The following is a 19,213-nucleotide window of genomic DNA, read 5'->3' as shown; positions in this document are numbered from 1 at the left end:
TCCTGCATTTTAGAAAGTGTTTCTACATAACAGGAGACCTTCATTTCTTCAGTGGTTCAGTCACGTGCAGGAGGCGTACCCACACACTGTGCGTGTGCACATACATGACACCTACCGTGTTCACGCAGAGGTCAGCTTTCTTTCAGGGAGGTGCTTATTTCTTTGAGAAAGCCACAGTGGGGGGCAATTTCTGTTCTGTGATGAGTGAGGATGGGTTAACCCTGGACCGGTCAGGCTTGGCTGACCACCATAAAAATTTCCCTTCATCAAATGTAAACACGTGTCCTGCCAAGTACTTTCCACTTACTTTTTAAGTTTTATGTTTTTCTTTGGAAATGTAATCCATATGTGCTGACTTATTTACTGAACTCAGAATACTATTGGGCAAATGCCAGTTCATATCCAAAAAGTTCCCCCCGAAGAACCCATCATAAATATCCACATTTTTTGTCTTCCTGCCTTTTATCTATTGAACCACAATTTTGAATTTTAATTAGGATCAGAACTAAGAAACCTCGCGTGGTCCTGAAGTTACATGAAGACGAACACCGACTACACCCACCGGTGGCCTCTGAACATGCAGGCTAAGGAAGCACCAGGAAATAAGCAAGGTGCCATCACTCAGCACATAATTTAAAAAGTGTAAATTGTGTATTGACCTGTTTTAAGACTTCTCTTTCTCCCAGAAAAAAAAAAGGCAGGTATTAATGTCGCCACTTTACAGCTGAGGACAGACTTGCTTATCTCGGTCACATGACGTACATGTTTGGAAAGAATTGAGAATCACAGTTGAACGTAACTGAGAGTTCAGTTCAGATCATGATCACATTCTGGCTAAGAAAAGACGCATGTTGGTGAACACCTCTCGGGGGGCCGACGTTGTACAGCCAGAGGGACTCAGCCATAGCAGTGTGGTTGGGGCTTCCCGCAGCGCGGTGAGCTTGAAAACACTCACACAGGCAGCTTAGCACACTCAGCTCTAGGGGTGAACCTTTTTAAATCCAAGTTACATAACCGGTTTTCTTATTTATGGATATCTCGCCCACCCGTAAGTCCCTTGTCCATCCTTAGCCACTGAGACCCAGAATATTGTGTAAAGCTGTGCTTCTTGCCGGATTAGGCTGGAACCCCCTTACGGTTCCCTCGTCTGCACTGACCCCTATTCATCTGTGTGGGCCTGATGTCGCACGTACCTTCTAGTCTCACTTGAACAATTCAAGCGCTTTCAGCACCTCCCTCCACTCGAATCCTTGCTAGCAAATAGTTCTCACGTATAATCGGTGTTGGACTGAAACATCTTAGAAAGAGAGTTGGCATTTTAGGGTCCTCTCCCCAATATTTTAATTCCCTTCCCTGGATTCCTTTGCTCCTGCCAGTGACACCACCCTAAGTATGATTTGCAGTCATCCCTGATCTCTGCTTCTCTCTGAATCCAGTGTCTCATTGAGTCTGTAGTTTTTGCTTCAAATTGCCTCTTGTCTCCTGCCTCTGGGTTACTCCGGATGAACTCAGTCCAGGCTCTCGTCACGTCACATTTGCACAGCTTTAACGGCTTCCTACTTTCTCTGTCTTCAGTCTTCTCTAGTCCTTTCTTCACGCCGACGACAAATGTCCAGGCTGCCTAAGAACCAGTAACAGTTTCTCACTGCTAGTGGTTATATCCACGGTCTCGTCTTGGCATTTAGAACTGCTTTTAATGTGGGTTCCCCACTGATCCACCTTACTTTCCACGTGCTGTTACACACACCCTCCCATCCTGGTTAGGCCCAGCTCTGCACTTCTCAGGAAGCTGGGCTGTTCCCCAACTCCTCTGCCAGACTGACGTCATGGGCCACACACGCGGCCACTGGACAGGCACCCACACGGACAGGCACCCACACCAGATAGGCACCCGCACATAGAATGATTAGGAATTTGGGAGACAGGTTCCCACACACTAGAGGAAGACAACCCTAACAAGTAGACTACAGTTTGGGACAATTATGAGGTCAGGAAAGTGGGGGTGGTCTGGGCAAAAGCCAGACTTCAAGACTAGAAATGGACTATTCTAGGGCTCACAGCCATTCTGAGAAATCTGGGGTGTAGACAAATAGCACCTGGGACAGCTATGAATGGGTAGAACTGTCCGAGCATTCAGGTGACATCCACAAGCAGGACTTCCACCGGGGGTGGGGGGAGGGAAGGGGGAGGAGGCAGGACAGGGCACGTAAATTCTCTCATCCTACCAGAGCTGGGTTGCGTGGCGCTTGGGAAGGGGCAGGACTGAGTCACAAAGAGAAGACAGGCTGCAGCATAGTTACAGGATCGGTTCTGGAGAACGAGGCAGAAGAGTAACTGCCAACTTGGGTCACCCAGTCAGAGCCAGCCAGCATCAACTGACCTTGTCCTGTGACCCCCGAAACACAGAGCCTGTGAGGTAGCCAACCGTAGGGAAAGCCTTCAGACTTGATTTTCATTCTCCTGCCACCAGCTGTGGGATGGTGTGTCAGTTCCTTAATTTTTGTGAGCCTTGATTTCTTCATGTACAGAAATGGTGAAAATAATAAATATTCTACAGATTTGGTATGTTGGTTAAATCAAGTGCCTGCCATTTAATAATACGTGTAGGTTCTCTGCCGCCTGCCAGAGCTTCTTAAATCTTTGCTGTCCAAGAAAGGGACTGACCTCAGTGCTAGGCGGTGCTAACCTGTGTGGGAACCAGCCATCCCACTTCACAGACGGCAGAGAAGAAACGGGAACTAACGCATGGCGGCCTCCTCTGGGTGCTGCCTTCCTTCTCCCTCCGCCCCGCCCCCTTCCCTCTTTCCTCCTCCTTCCTCCTTCCTCCTTCATCAATCCCAAACTCTACTCATTCTCAACACAGCCCCACCCCTTCTGTGAAGCATCACCTCTCCTCTAGGGAGTTCTCGCTTCTTCTAGCCTCCTTTGTACAGGCATCTTGCTAATGAGTGCCCGTCCGTGTACAGCATTAGCTGTCCCAGTTCTCATTTCTTTAGAGTAATCCCCAAGGCCTGTGGCATTGCCAGCTGTAATTCTGTGAAGACATCACTTCTTCCCGGAGTTCTGCGCAGCTGGTTTGAGGAAGTGAGTCAGCAGTGGAGGGAGTGAACCCAGCACATTGGCCACCACCATAGTCCACAGCGCAGACGACAGCAAGATGCTGTGGCATGAATATGTCATGGGGGAGTGTGTGCTGTTGTGGGATTTGAGGACTGGACATTTTCTAAGCTCTGGTGAATTCCTTGACAATGTCAGTGGCCAGCAGTGTTGTCATTTATTGATTTTTAGTTGTCTCTTCTTTAGCCAGATTTGCCCAACTAAATTTTAGGCCTCTCTAGGAATGAGCCGAGTCTCTTCTTTCTCTTGGTCCCCCCACCTTTTCCCCCAAAATTGTATTCACAGTGAGCGTTCAACCTTCAGTCATCAGTTGATTCCATGACCACATTTTGTTACCGCTTCATTTAATTTTGGGTTCTAGATGTAGTTGTTTTCTTCAATTGTCTGGATAGATCTATTTTTTTTAAATGACATTTTTCCTGACGTCATAAAAATGGAAGTAAGACACAAAAGTTAGGTCTAATACTCATTTTTGACAAGGCAAGCATGGCATGTGTAGGGAAACTGTCTATACGTCACCCTTGTCAGCAGTTGGCTTACGAGTCACCAGGACGATCTGTATTGCCTTCTCTGTTTATGGATTCTGTGTCACTTTAGGGGACAGTTGTGGCCTTAGCGCCATCTTCAGTTACACTTAAGAAAGAAAAGAACTTCATCGTGCCACCATCATACCACGCAGAGTGTCTGCCCCGTCCCCAGTGTAAAGGAAGGATGTCCAGACCATCTACTCCGACGATTTTCAAATCCTGATTTACAAGAGGACCAAAGCGGGCCTGGTTTGCTTAAAGGAGGGGAGAAAGGAGCCGTGCCCTGGCGATGGCCCGGGAGGCACACCGTCTGCACGTATCAGTGTGTGTACCACTCAGCTGAGCTCAGCGTTGCACTTTGCAGACGAGCATACTGAGCCCAAGAGGTTACGGGACTCACTTGTGGGCACACGGCCAGTTTGTGCAGAGCTGACTCTCGGTCCCCGGTTGTAAGCATGGCCCCAGGTACCCTCTCGATGAAGAACCTGCTTCTACTCATTGGCCTGGCCCCGTCCATGTCTGAGACCAGGAGCAGTGCATGACAAATAACAGCACTGTCCTTGCCGAAACTCTGGTGCTACTGACGGGGATTCGCGGTGACCGGGAACCACGGGAAGTACCAGGAACGTGAAAGCCACAGGGCACAGCATGGCGTGCTTGTGCCCGCCTGCCTGCTCCAGGGTGGGTTCTGGGCTGAGTGGCCTAACAGCGCGGCTCCTGAGCCGGAACAGCCCAGCAGACGGCGTCGCTTGTCCCTTTGGCGGGTGGGCTCCTCCCCTCACCACCAGCCCAGGAAGTTAACCGGAGGCGTTGGAGGGCCTGATGGTGGCCAGTGAGAGCTGTGTGCCCACAGAGCGGCCATCGCAGGGCGTCCCCACCAGCCTGTGACCAACGTCATCACACAGTGCCCGACTCCTCTGAGAGGCTTGGCCACGAGGGAAGAGGTGAATGCTTTCCCTGAACGCACTGCTTTCAAACCACTGCATGGCCTCAGTGAGAACATGATGCCGTGAGTTCTGGGCAGCTGAGGATCAGCCCCAAAGGCCTGACGGAGCCAGTCCAGCTCCCACCCCACAGCCGAGCCCCCCTCCCCCCACATGCACGCAGCCAATGACTCTGAAATTAGCACAAACAAGCTGTGATGTTGCTGTTGTTCTTTTTCCTCCTACACCTTTTGAGGGAATACTGAGAAATAAAGCCTTCCTTTTTCCCTCATGCCCCTCAGACGTGGCACATAATGATTTTTTTCCTTTTTAGGTCAAGAGTTAATGACTTAACGTCCCACAGGTCAGGTTGGAAGCCCTGTTTCCACCCAGAAAAAAAGAGCTGACTGTTCTCCAGCCTGACCACTGGGGGGCAGCATAGCCTCAGGAGCGGCGTTTGACCCGCTAACCGTGCAGCCTAAGGCGGCAGTGAGCTTCCCTTCACTTACTGTAACTCAGGAAACCAGCCCTAAGCGGTGGGAAGATGCCCCACGAGTCATCTCGAGTTTAAGGATGAAGGAATAAATGTTTAATTGTAAAGGTCCTTACGTCGTTTTCTTATATAGCAATTGCTTGAGGTAAGCACAATAGGAACAATTCATGTAAGGAGAGACTGAAAACAAAGTGCTATCAGTGGGGGGAAAAGGTCCGGGCAGTATAGAAACAAACTAAAGTTAAACTAAAATACATGCCACAATTAACCTGGGAACAAAATCATGGGAGTTTGCAGGTCCTTCTGTTCCTCGTGGAGACACACAGTTCTTCGCAACAAACGTGTCCCCATTATAACGTCCTTTGACGCACGCAGGAAAAGCTGGCTCTCTGCCTTTCTGCCATAGCCTGGGAGTGAATCCAGGATGAGCGAGAGAAGGTGAGGGCGGAGCTAGGAGGAGAGGGGACAGAGGAGGGAGCCTTGTCCTCTGTCCTGGGAGAGGCAGAGCTCTGGGGCGATGTCCGCTTTGGCCTATATCCCAGGGGGGTACTGACGCCACTCATCTCTGACCCCTCCCCAACAAACTGTCGGCGAGCACCTTTGGGGAGTCTTGCTGATAAACATCAGCATTGATCAGCCTAGTGTGATGGAGCCATTGAAGTTCTCTCTCTACATGTCACCACATTGGCTAGTACACAGCAGAGACCAGCAATGGACTCTCACAAGCCTGCCTGGGAGGCACGCTACGTTCCGCCCTCTGCTTCTCCACAGAAAGAGCTGGATGGTGCTTGAATACCTTTCCCAGATACCCCAAGAAGCTGAACTCTTCCTTTCAGCACAGTTCTTTTGAGATTGTGATGTGGGAGAGAATTGGAGGTGAGATCTGGGAGCGAATGGAAGGGACACATCACAGCGTCTTCAGTCCAACCTGAGGGAGCATCAGTGCCTCTCGAAAGCCCTTGTCTTATCACAAGTTATCAAGTTCCTGTCTGCATTTTTTTTTTTTTTCAAACTTCCAAAAACAAACGCATTCCCCCTTAAGCATGAGCACAGGGTGGCCTCAGGCACTGGGCTGAGATGGCCCAGGTGAGTGGGCAGGCACTCTCTGGCCTTCCTCCCTTCATTGCGAATGCCCCGTCAGTCTCCCAGGATCTCCTTCACCAGCGTCTCCCTAACTCCATCCCTTTCTCTTCAGTCTTTCCCCCTACGTCTGGGGAAGAAGTTCGTTCTCTGCCTTATTCCCTTTCCAGCCCTCTCCTTTCTCCGCTGTGCGTGGTCGATTTCTTGAAAGGAAGGTCTCCGCAGGTTCTCCACATCCTGGCCTCCCTTCGCTGTCCCCCTGCACCATCCCACCCCCAGCCTCTTCAGAAATGCCCTTCAGGGCTCATCAGTCAGCTGTGCATCAGCAGGACTCCCCCCTCTTGCCCCTGCTGCATCCTGTCCCCCTGTCCATGGTGGTGGCACCGGCCAGAATCCCGCCCACGCCTGTCTCCCTTTGAGAGTCTTTCTTCACCTGGATTCAGTACCACGCATACTTCCTCTGACCACATCTCCTCCTGCCCCGCTTCTCCCCCTTCGATGTGGGGACTTTTCGGTCCCCAGAGCCTTCCTCTCTGGCCTCCGGCAATGAGCTCTCCCAATCCTACAGCTTTAACTACCACCTCTGCACCCTCGACTCCTCTGTGTGTATTTCTCTTCCAAGCTATGTGCCTGACCTTCCGATGGAATATTTGTCTTGTCCACTTTTGTGTCCTGTATCTCCAACAAAACTTTCCAAAGTGGAACTCATCACTCCTGCACAGCCTCCCTGTCTCCTGTCCCAAACTACGTCCCTCCTGACACCCTCGGGTCTCAGGACAAGATTTCAGTGCTGGACTCCTACTGCGCCATTTGTAATCTGATCCGCATTGTGAGAAGGGTTATGGAATGTTTTCCCAGAATCGTCCTCGTGTTCACAGGGACAGTGCTTTGCTTAAAGCCTTCATTTCATCACCTGGACTTTTGAAATGATCCCAAACGGGTGTCTCTGTCACTAATCCCTCTCTTCCCCACTCCAACCCAACCAGTGTGCGGCCATTAGCTCTTTTCCCAAACAGTCCACCCCAACTAAGGAACTGGTATCATTAGTTGCTTCCCCTTCCCAAAAAGAAATGGTTGGGGGACAAGAGTAGAAGGGAGGGGAAACATACATTGGTACCGTCTTGTTCCTTTAAAATTCTGTGCCTTATGAATATATTATGAATGAAAAATAATGTTTAAGTTAAACATTAAATACTACCCATTAAATTTTAAAAAAAGAAGCATGGTTTTCAATTACTTTTCTGCTCAAAATCCTGTGGGCATTGCCTTCAGAACGAAATCACACTTCTTCCTGTGGGTGAAGCTCCCTAAGCTGTGGCCACAGCCCACCCTTCGCGCCTTCGCTTCCACGAGGCTTCCTGTCTGCACCCCACACACTCCACAGGCAGTGAGCCATCACTCAGGATGCCGAGGCTCCATGCCTTTCTTTAAACCATTCCACCTGCCCGACGTGCCCTTCTTCACACCGATGCAGGCCTGCCCTCCCTCCAGCCTCACCGCCATGCCCCCAAGGCCACCGCGCTTTCCCAGATCGCTGCGTTTGGAATGCCTCGTCCCCTCCATAGGTGTCCTGTGCTAAGCACTAGATGGTTCTATGAGAGTCAGCCTGCTCTCAAGTTAATTGAGCAGGTGACTGTTCTCATCTTTGGATGTTTTGCACCCTTAGTTCAATGCTTTTCACAGGAAGGCTTCTCAGTAAGTGGTTTCTGGATGACATTGTTCCTGGAGACAGTGAGGAATTAGACCTGTTGGGGTACGAGGCCCAATGGCATCGCCGTGTCATCGCTGGCCCTGCCATTACGAAGTACAAAGCTCGATGGGCCCCTTGAGGTCAGTGCTTGTCCAGCTCTAGCCCACCTGCTACGGGAACCCCTGGAGTGCTTGCTGCCATGCCGATTCCTGGGCTCCAGCGAGACCTGCTGGCTGGGTCTCAGGCTTTGGCCTCTGTAATGAGGGCAGGCACCCGGTGAGCCTGTGTCACTTGTGTGGGAGCCTCTGCTCTCAGGACGGCACAGGGTTTCGGGAGAAGGTGTGAGAGGCAGAAGCTCCCCGAGGTTTCTCCAGCCTGCGCCTGCTTCTGGGCCCAGCGTTCCTCAGCTTCTGCCAGCCCTTTAGCCTCGCTGCCCGGCCTGCCCCCTGGGCCTGGCTGTGCCGCCTGCCCCTGGAGCCACCTGGCCCTGTCTCCCCTTTCAGAACACTGGCCGTGTCCCTGAAGAAGCTGGCGCTGGCACCCCCCGGCTGGAGAAGGTGCCTGAGACTTCACCAGTCACCTCGTCTCTTCTCAGCTTTCTCTCCTTTCTGTAACTGCTGCAGGCAACGGTTATGTCTGCCTTGTAGACGTGAGGATCAAGCTTGAGACTTGCCTAAGCCTCTGACATACTGATCAAGTTCATGTCAAAGCCCCGTCACCCAGCTTGGCATTCCCATGGGCCATTTCGTCCATCAGTAAGTCAATCAGTTAGTCAGCAAGGGTGTCCTGAAGGCCGGTTAGGTGCCCAGAAGGGCCTTATTTCACATCTGCTGGCTGGGCTGGGCCCTGTCACACTCGGTTCAGTGACCTTACATTATCCCTGATCTAGGATCTAATTCTGTACCCTGCCATCCACAGGTGGCCGCCCCTGTGGTCGTGCCAGCTCTCCGAGCTGCATTTCTGCAGCCCTCAGTGAGGTTGAGGAACAGGGAGAGGCTAGCTCCTCCAGTGTGACCAAGTGTTTGGGAATCTTAGCTTGCAGTCGCCTCTGACAATGGTGGGTTTTCCTCAGACTTCCACTGACTTTTAATTAGAAATTCTGCAGACAAGTATGTGACTCCATGAAGGAAACCTCGTTCTTGTCCCCTGCCAACACCTGACACTCAAAAACCCCACCCTCAGAGTACGTGGCCTTGGCTTTCACATGAAATCCTCTTACAGGTTAAGATTATTGCTGACACCCACCCCGCGGCCCCTGAGCCTACACCCCTTCCCGCCACACAGGCAGGCTGACCGCCTTGTGCCCGACGCTGTATTTATCACCACTGGGGTTTTCATTTATCTTACAACTTGCAGCAGGAACCTTGCCATGAATGCAGAGCCCAGTCACTCTTTCCTGACACGTTAGTGTTTTATGAACCAAAAAGCTAGTTCATTGTGTTTATAAATGGCAACTCTAACCGGAATTTCTGGGCCAAAGTGTCCTACAGGTCACCACATATTCCGCTGTGTCACCAGGGCCCTGAAAAGCAGGGGCATCCGTGGGAAACATCACAGGCCTGCCAGGCTCCAGAGGTGACGGCGGGGACACGTGGCCACGCCCTCTCGCAGCCTGAAGCGCCGGATCGGTGGGGGTCCCCGGGCGCAGCCCTCCCCGAGCTCCGGCCGGCACTGTCCCTCCGTGTCCCACACCCTGTTGAGGGCGGACTGTCGCACACGCTCTTCCTTTCTCCATCTCACGCAGCCATGAAACACATGCCCTGGCGGCATCAGGAGCCAGGAAACAGGACGTGACTCGGTGCACTAGTGACATCGCCCCGAGAACTTCCAACAACGTCCGCATCAGCGGCGCTGGGCGGGGCCGGAACATTCCAGCGGTTCCCGCCGCCCGCGCATGTGCTGTGCGGGGCTGTGCGCCCCCGAAACCGCCTGGGTTTGGAGTCTTGTGTGTGCAGCTCCGAGCCCTTCCCGTTCCAGGTGCAGCTGCAAGTGAATAGACTTAATTGTAGGCATCCAGGTGGACACAGGGCGACGTTCCCGGCTGGCTCCGTCCGCAGAAGAGGGTGAAGGCAGGACACAGCCGGAGAGCGCTTCTCGGGCTCTAGTGACGTTTGTCTTCTCTCGGGACTGGACTGTCCCACCCAGATATCACCAAGAAGACATGGATGATATGCTTTTCATGCTTTAGGGTTTCACTTTCATTCAAAGATAATGTTGCTTTCGTTGTTTTTAATTTTCCTTCATTCACTTGCTGGAATACCTAACACGCAGCAGAATCGCTGCTTCGAGACGCTTCCTCACTTAACACCGACACGTGTACAGGAGAGTAAGACCCAGATTGCTGTTTAAATACACTCGCAATGCTATTACTGTGTCCGTTTTTGTTTTTAAAATACCCATTTGTATAGTCACTCCATGTCTGGTGTTTAAGTTGCTTTTTCTGTGTCTTCACAAGAACAGATACAGTTACGCGCTATGATCCCAACTCTACAGAAAAGGGAGAGACTCGGGAAAGTTACGCAACGTGTGACGCCACAGCTCAGTGCTCGGCATGTAACCCTCTCTCAATAAATATTAGCTGAAATTATCATTTTCTCCCGAGGTCACACAAGCTGCTAAGTGGGAGAATTTGAGTTCAAGCTCAGGTACAACAGTGCTTTTGCTGCTGTACTCACACTGCCCCAGATTTCAGACTCCGTTTCCTGAGCAGAAAGTTATTTTGATCCTGTTTATTTGAACAGCTAGAGCAAATAGCATATAAAGCATATTTACCTGTCAATATCTCTAACCTTAACTTATGTGCCCGTGCGCCTGTGTCATTGTGTTATTTGTTCTGTATTGGTTTTCTGGTTTTCATGTGGCACACTTTGGGTTTTTTAAGAAAACCTTTGGACTAAGAGGAAGCGTTTCCCCCAGCGGAGGGGAAGACCGTGGAGAGGCCTGGAAAGTGACGTGAAGCAGTCCTGCCCCGGTAGCGCAGGACCTTCCCTGGGGCAGAGGCCCCTGGCGCAGCCTCAGACAGCAGGCGGGGTGGCCCGCGTTCCCAAATTAGGGCTGCTTGGGGCGCCACGGTGGAGCATTTGCGTCGGGCTTCTCTCTTACTGAAGTTTTGGAAAGTGCGTCCAGGATTTCCTTTAGAAGCGCTCCAAGGATAGTCTATGAGTTATTCTGAAGAAAGTCTGTAAGAATTGGGACGTTTCTTTGTAAATGAATAAGTGACCACAGGTTTCATTTGGGGAGAAGGAAGGAATTCACTTTACACCATAATGGGGAGTTCCGACGCAGACACCCCAGCCCCTCCTCTGTGAGCACAGATGTTAGGACTACAGGAGCCCCCACTGGGCCTTGCCCAGGTACCGGGCACCGGCTGGACGTCTCTGCAAAGGCCGGGGGCGCAGAGCCTCAGGGCTAGTCTTTCAGTCTTGAGGGTCTCAGGGCTTTGACAGAAGGTTCAACCTTGATGAAAACTTCTCTAGAACGCTCTGTGGTATTGATGCTTGGCAGCAGGTCTTGTAGTGCCTTTCCTTGATTAGAAAAAAGATGAATACGGTGGTTGCACAGAATAAGAGTCATTGAATTGGCCAGAAGTAGGCTCTGGAAAGGCACCTGAAGCCCTGGAACCAGTGGTGCCCTGCGGGATTTTATGTTTACACACAAGGACGTGGCCTGTGGGGCCTGCCGTGGGCTGCGTTCACTGCAGAGTGAACAGCTGTTCAGAGATCCCGGCGTGTCCTAAGCCACGGGAGCACTTTGTTCCCATGGCTGCACCCCGGCTGGAGGAAGCGGGGACGAGGGAGGTAGCTGGGGTCACACTGGGAGGGTGTCGCTGTATGATGAGAGCAGAAGTTTAGGTTCAGTGGTGTGGGAAATCAGGCCTCTGCTCCGCACAGGTGTCCATGTGGCAGCGTGGGGAAGGCATGCAGGTGAAGACGCAGGCGGGAGGAGGCGGGCAGCTGGCGGGCAGCTGTGTCTGAGGAAGGGCCGGAGGGAGGCGGTGGCGGGAGGACCGGATTCAAGAGACAAGTTCCGAGGTGGGGCGAACAGGATGTGCTCAGGTGTGAGGTGAGGGCTCGGGAGAGTCCAGGACGGCAGCGAGGTAGGTTTCCGTCTGGGAGGCACACGTTGCCTCAGGCAGCCGAGCCATGGTGTCGCAGATGTCATGTAGCCTCCGGAAAGCCCCGTTCACTGCTGAGCGTGAAAGGGCCAACGGGTGCCTCACTGTCACCAGGAAAGAGTCCTGACCGCCCCGGCCTCTGAGGGCCTTGAACCCCCCGAGACCTGCTGTTCTGGGCAATCGCTTAGGAGTCCTCTCCAGATCCCTGAGCCTCCCCATGACCCTCTCACTGCCCACAACCACGTGAATGCGCCTGGTCTGCCAGCTTTGGAACTTGGTCTTGCTGTTGCGTCTTGGGTTTGGAAGCCCTGGTCTGGCTCAGCAAGCCCTGCTAACTGCTAAGCCCATCCCGAGCCCGTCCCCAAGCCAGTCCGGAGCCCTCATCGTGCAATAACAGCCTCCAGGGTTTGCATCCTGAAGCGTCCGCACAACTTCAGGGTCTCCCATTGCTCAGACCTGAGGCATCTTCTGCTACGAGCCGAGCGCTGGCTCTGCCGGTACAGAGCTTCCTCCAGCCTGGACCCTGGGCAGGTGGGTGGGCAAAGCTGGTTCATCTTCTTAGGAAAACTGCCCACACCCAGCAGAGCAGATCTGAGAGTTAAAGGGGAGCCAGTGTAGTCCTTGAATACAGTGACATGAGAGAAATATTTATCAATCTGTTTGGCACTGATAGGCAGAATTTATTAAAGGAGAAGACTGAAGGCAGGAAGCCGTGTGTGTGTGCATGTGTGTGTGTGTCTGTGTGTCTCTGTGTGTGTGTGCACTCTTTTAAAAAGGAAAACGTCCTTTATGAGGTGGAAACAAAATAGTAAACACAGTAAAGTGTGTAGGATTAACCATTGTAGAGAAACATAATTATATTGGATTGAAAATTACCTGAAAATCTGTCCCTTTAGACAAATGTGCCTCATTTTGTGAGGCCTCCTTCATTTTGTTTGGTGTAAAATTCAGAGGACAAGCGTATTCCCTTGGATCAAATTGTCAGGCGCAGCTCATTAACAGTCTGCATGGATTTCCAGCATCTCCGCACAACTGACCAGCTGACTCTTGGGTCCATCACTGGCTGGACCCCTGTGGAAGTGGGCAGCCCCCCATCTCCATTTTCCTCCTCAGGCACAAACCTCTTAGTGACACAGCTTCCCAGTCATAACCTACAGTACAGCCTAGTGAGGTGTTTCTAGATGTCTGTGGAGAACCTGTTTAACTGCTTTCAAGGCCTTTCCCCTCCCACACACAGTTTTTCATACATATTTGCATTTGAAATATTTTTGTGAACTTTCCAAATTGTAAAGGAGTCTCAAATGACAGTTCTCTTATACCCGATGGGTTGAAATGCACTCCATTCCATCCCTGACTTACAGTGATGGAAGCACGGAGAGGTTGAATGCTTTACTTAGCGACACCCAGCAAGCTGGGTGAGGCAGAGGCCGGAGCCTGGCTGGCTGACCTCCTGTGCTGGGCGCTGTCCCTGAGCGACAGAATGTCCCCTCTGTGCTTGGTGAACGTTTCGTTCTTCTAGGAGGCCTCTGGGAGGCCTGCCACCATATTAGGCACCTCTGACAAGTAGTCTCCTGCAGAGACTGCTTCCTCTCAAGCGTGGTCGCCACAGAACGCTGCCAGTGATGTTTGAACTGCCCAGGGGATGAGACAGATAGCCAAAAATACACCAATTTTAGCAGGAAACACTGACATCAGCGACAGCTGGCACCACCAAACCTATAAGCACACTTGTCACTCATCTCTGGGCCTGTCGGGCAGGCCAGGTGTGGGGCCCACGTGAGCGTCTTGGGGAGGTTTCCCCGCGATGGGAAGAAGCAGAGGAGCTTGGCACCCAGAGCCTGGGGTGTGTGACTAGCTTAGCTGTGATTTGAAATGGGAGACTCCCCACCCTCATGGAGTTTTGAGAGCGGAGGGATGGAATGACAGCGGGGCTGGCGGGTCCATAAGAGCGTTTCCTGGCTCCACATGTGCGGGGGGTCACGAGTCCAGTGCTCATGGGTCACTATTGGAAAGGTTCTGTGCCAGCATCTCATCCTCTAGGAAGAGCAGTACGTAGCTGTAAGAGGCGAGGGCGGTTCCGTGGCCAACGGGTTGCGTGGCCATCAGCGTGGCGGGAAATGGCTCGTCATTAGCATGTCCACGCTGGACATCGAGTCACAACGCCAGGGACCAGGGCAAGGCGCCCTCCATTTCTGGTCTCTGGTTATGTAATGTTATCCTTTGGTTCCTCACCCCAATGCCTGCCTGTAGAATAATAAGATTATCTGCTGGGAGCTGTGATAAACCTACACCCTGTGGCTAAATGTTCTTGGATTTTAACCAAACAGCCACAGACCCCTGTCTGATAATCATTTTTATTGATTTTGTTATCACTAACTAATAAAAGTGCACACAGACAGAATGTGTTCTCATGACATACGCAGTCTGTGCTTTTAGACTCCTTGAAGGTAAGAGTGAGAGTTTGCATCTGATGCAATCCTCTATGGCGTCTGAGTGCCAGGGACGCCTGGCAGTGTGTCTGTTGGTCCTAATGCCCGCGGTGGTTTCAGCTGTTGCTGCAGGGTGACCCCAGCCTACAACTCTCACCTGTGAACTGCTGTAAATATATGCCTTTGTCTTGAACCAAAGTCATTTCTTCAAAAGACAGAACTCAGACCAGGTACCATGACAGGTGTCCGAAGGGAAGTATGTACCTGCCTGGAGTGGCACCTGAGCTCTAAGCCCAATGTCTATAGTAGTAACAGCAGCCACTATTTACTGCTTGTTGTATACCTGTTGCTGTGATGAACGTTGTGTATGCATGTCAGCCATCTCTCTCAGCAGCCCCATGGGTTACGTACACTGTTCCCATTTTAGAGATGAGAAAACTGAAGTTCAGCGATTCAGCAGCTTGCTCAAAGCCCACAGTGAGTGAGTGAAGGGGGAGTCGGTGTTCGGAGTGGCAGCACAATGTGTCATTGCCTCTTTGCCTCAGGAGCCAGCCCATCTGGGTTTGAATCTGTGCTCTCCTGATCGATAACTGGTGACAGTGGGACCTGTGCCAACGACGTACTCCCTCTGCGTGTCAGTCTCCTCATCTGCAGTGGGGGTAGGAATAGTACCTATGTCCATTGCTGATTCGAGCGTTAAATGTGTCCGTCATATACACACAGCACTTAGAAGGATGCGGGGAGCATGAAAGCATCCTTCACTGTCTCCTGCTGGCATTACGACATCCACTGGCGTGAGGCCACCCACACCCTACCTGCAGCGAGTCCCAGATTAACTCACCGTGCACACTCCGTGGGGCACGCACGTCCCCTCTCTGCCTGCCCAGCCTGCATCTCCTCGGCTCCGCCTTGCACTTCCCATTTTCACAATGCTGAGCTGGGCTTTGTGCCCCAGGTCATTTCATGCCATTTCCCCCTTTGTCTTGAGTACTTCTGGGGCTTCTTGGTGAAGTTGTATTTATTTTCCTACGCCCAGGTCTGACCTCACGCCCCCAGGAAGCTCCCCGACATGGCCTGTCCCCTCTCTCGATGCCTGAAGTCTCTGTACCTGCCTTTATTACAGCCTGGACCCCACGTGTGACTTGTTCTTTGTCTGTCACCCCTGCTAGGCTGCACTGAGGAGCTCCCGCCTTTCTGTATTGACACCAAAAAGCATTGTTAGAATACACAAAATTAACCAGTACCTGCTCTCAGGAAGATAATCTTTTGTACAATAAAAATAAATACAATGCGAAGCACAAGCTACGCCCCGAGAGAGGGGCGTGGATCTACCTGTGGGCAGAGGAGTCAGTTAATTTTGACTGAAATTTGAAAGGAGATATGATGAGGGAGGGAGAGTTTGACGGACGGGCTGATAACCGGTCTCTCAAAAGCAGCCTGCGTTCCCTTTTCTCCGCATCCACGCCAGATTGGTGCAGCCACTATGGAAAACAGTTTGGAGATATCTCAAAAATCTGAAAATGGAACTACCTTATGATCCAGCAATCCCACTCCTAGGTATCTATCCGGAGAAATCCAAAACTCCAATTCAAAAATCTTTATGCACTCCTATGTTTATTGCAGCACTATATACAATAGCCAAGACCTGGAAACAACCGAAATGCCCATCAGTAGATGACTGGATTAAGAAACTGTGGTACATTTATACAATGGAGTATTACGCAGCCATAAAGAAGAAAGAAATCTTACCATTTGCAACAACATGGATGGACTTAGAGAACATTATGTTAAGTGAAATAAGTCAGAAAGAGAAAGACAAATACCATATGATCTCACTTATATGCGGAATCTAAAGAAAAGAATAAGTGAATGAACTAATCAGAAACAGTTTTGGAAACATGGAGGAAAAACAGAGGGTTGCTAGAGGGGCGGGGGGGTGGGGATAAGGGGAAGGTGAGAGGTTTTGGGAACGTACAGAGGGATAGTGGATGGGGGGAGGGGGGTTCACACAGTGTGAGGGATATAAATGATAAATGTCTAAGTTTTGCTTTGTCTTGTGCACCTGAAACTAATTAAAAAAAAAAAAAAAAAAAAAAAAAAAGCAGCCTGGCCTTTGTGGATTCTGCTCAGCCTGGGGCCTGACCCTCAGCTGTGCAGGTTCTAAAACAGGCTTGTCATTGTTCAAGCAGTGACCCAGTCTGGAGATAGAAACTCATACTACCGGGGACACCAAGGGTAGCCAGGCTTCTGATTTCTTCCTTCAGAGAGAGGTAAGAACACACGGACAAGACAATCCTCAGCCTCTGTCAGGGCCGCATATTCCCTCAGGAACCAAGTGACTGCAGAAAGCTGGGTGTGTGGGGGACACAGCAAGGATGTGCGGGGAAGGATTCTGCTGTGGGGACCTGCTGTGCTCACCTGCAGCGCTGGGAAGCACCGTTACCTGCCTGGCAAGCCCTCGGGCCGATGCCGTCTCTTCTGGGCAGCACGTTTACGGGCCCTGTTTGTCTCCTACCCTCTTCTAATGTCTATTTCTGGACAATCCCTTCAGAAAGACACATTCTTTCCTTAGATGTGGCAATACCTTCCATTAGGCTGCTCTGGCCTCTGCTCAGTCCATTTATCTGAGGTACCTTTGACAAGTCCTGTTCTCATCCTGCTGTTGACCTTTGAGGTTCCGCGATCTTAGCTGCCCCATTCCTGCTGCAGGGTTAGGATTCTGACGAGGGTGTGGGGAGGTGGGGTGCGGCTGGAACCATGAGCTAGAACAGCACACGGTTCCCCTTTCTAGATTTGGGGGGTCATCTGGGACTTGGTTAACTGTCCATGCTTGCTAAACACATTTTTCTGAAAATAGGTATCAGTTAATAGGGGAGAATTACAAGAGCCTGAACTTGGCCATGCGCGCGCGCGCGCACACACACACACACACACACTTTAATGCCCGCACCTCACTGGCTTGTCATACTCTAAACTTTGCTGCCTTTGTTCTGTTCGAAAGTATGAACTTGGCCGCGTGCTCACGCATGAAGCATTCACTGTATCCTTACGACTGCTAAGCAGCGAAGCTCATTTTAAAGGCAAAATGTTTCCTTTTTGGTGACTCAACAAAAGACAATTATGTTATCTTGTATATTTTAGATATTATCTAAATGTGTTTGCAGATTAAGACAATTATTTGAGAAAACTTTTAGAAATTGTGATTCTTGCTTTAGCAGCCAGACGCCTTGAGGAAACAAAAGTTTAAACTAACAAGCTGACATGTCTATCAGTTGCTGTCCTGATTTAAATGTCTTGCCGTCTTAGTGCCTGGTTCAACATTTCCATCTTACAGCTTTGGAATAGGAGTCGGGTCCTTGAGCTGTGTCCCTGGCTGTGCAACCTTGAACAGGGATCATAACCTCTCTGGTCTCAGTTATTCTGTGTGTGTGAAAAGTAGAGGAAAGGATGTGTTAAATTTCTTCAATCTCTCACAACTACAGCTCTGAGAGTCTGTGAAGTATTATTCCAACAAATGGGTAAATGCCTGAGATTTCTGACTTTTTCTTCCCTCCCTCTCCTTCCCTCCTTCCTTCCCTCCTTCCTCTCTCCTTCTAACATGTAGCAGAGTATCAGAGGATGGATTCTGACTGAAATGACAGGCTCAGTGCAATGCTAGCCACTTCCTGACAGTGTGAACTTGGGAGACACGTCACATGTGAGACTCACTGTGTCCTGCAGAATGGATTTCAGAGTCCTTGCCGCTCGGCGGTGTCGTGGTCATTAGCTGTAGGGTCTGTGCAGCCCATGGTGTAGCTGTGCTTACTGTTAATTCTACTTTACCACATCGGATAGTAAGGAGACTAAAACATTCCTGTTTTCTTGAAGATACAATTTAGGAGTGGAGATAACATATTTTCTAACAATTAAAATGTAAGTTATCAAGCCAGAGGAGACATTCAAAGCCACTTTTACTGAGTTCCTACACTGTGAATATTTCTGCCTGAGGGGAAGGTGGGCTGGTCGGGGGAAGGGCTGCAGGGAGGGGCCCCTGATCTGGGCTCTGAAGGAAAAACCAGACTGAAGGCAGGATGGGCAATCGGGAAACTCAGAGATGAGTTTGGTTTTTCCTCCCTCGTCTATTACCATCTCCAAGGTTTTGCACTGTTACCAGGTAGTTTTTAAAGACTGAGGCAGAGCTGTTAAATGCCACCCTGTCCGGCCCCTGGCATTGTTTCTCCCCAGAAAGGAGCTGGTGAGGGGTGGTGAGGGTGCCCTGGAGAGCAGCCGGCTTCACACACAGGGCTCTAGAGTGCGACGCCTGGGCCAGGGGCAATGGGAGCCCAGCACCGGCAATGTGACAGGAGGACGTCCCGCTCCCTGTCCTTCCTGCCAGGTAGCTAGGTGACAGGAGCAAGGAGCTGACACATGCAGTCTAGAAGAAGGGATGTCAGAGCAGGTCCTCGTTTCAACCTTTCTTCGCTTTTAATGTCAAAGACCTTGCTGACAGGTGAGAACCCCAGAGTGAGGCTGAGAAGGGGTGATCTCCATGCTCCCTTGGCACGTCTGGGAAGGGAAGACTTGCTGATGACTGCCATGGAGGTAGGAGACTGCAGAAGACACACACACACACACACACACACACACACACACACGTAATGCAAGCCCAGGTCACCATCCTGGATTAACCAGACAGCACAAGTTCGCAGCTGCTCACATGACACAAGGTTCCCTTCTCGGCACTGCGCTGGGGCTGAAATGCTCTTTCAAAGTTGGTACTGCTGCCTTCATACCATGGCCATATTTTGGAGCCTATGACCTCATCCCCATCTCAGTTGCCAGGGCTGGATTCCAGGAGAAA

At 51.0% G+C, this 19,213-nt stretch overlaps 1 protein-coding gene across 1 annotated transcript in view; it reads left to right on the top strand.

The window, feature by feature from the left end:
• The window catches only part of SYNPO2 (synaptopodin 2), a 141,315-nt gene that overhangs the window by 70,744 nt on the left and 51,358 nt on the right, over window positions 1–19,213 (top strand). The gene's annotated exons all lie outside the window — the stretch shown is intronic.

This window comes from Rhinolophus sinicus, chromosome 15 (assembly GCF_057876585.1).
Source record: "Rhinolophus sinicus isolate RSI-liver-muscle chromosome 15, RSI-T2T, whole genome shotgun sequence".
NCBI classification, from domain to species: Eukaryota; Metazoa; Chordata; class Mammalia; order Chiroptera; family Rhinolophidae; genus Rhinolophus; species Rhinolophus sinicus.
This window is presented reverse-complemented; position numbering and strand designations above follow the sequence as displayed.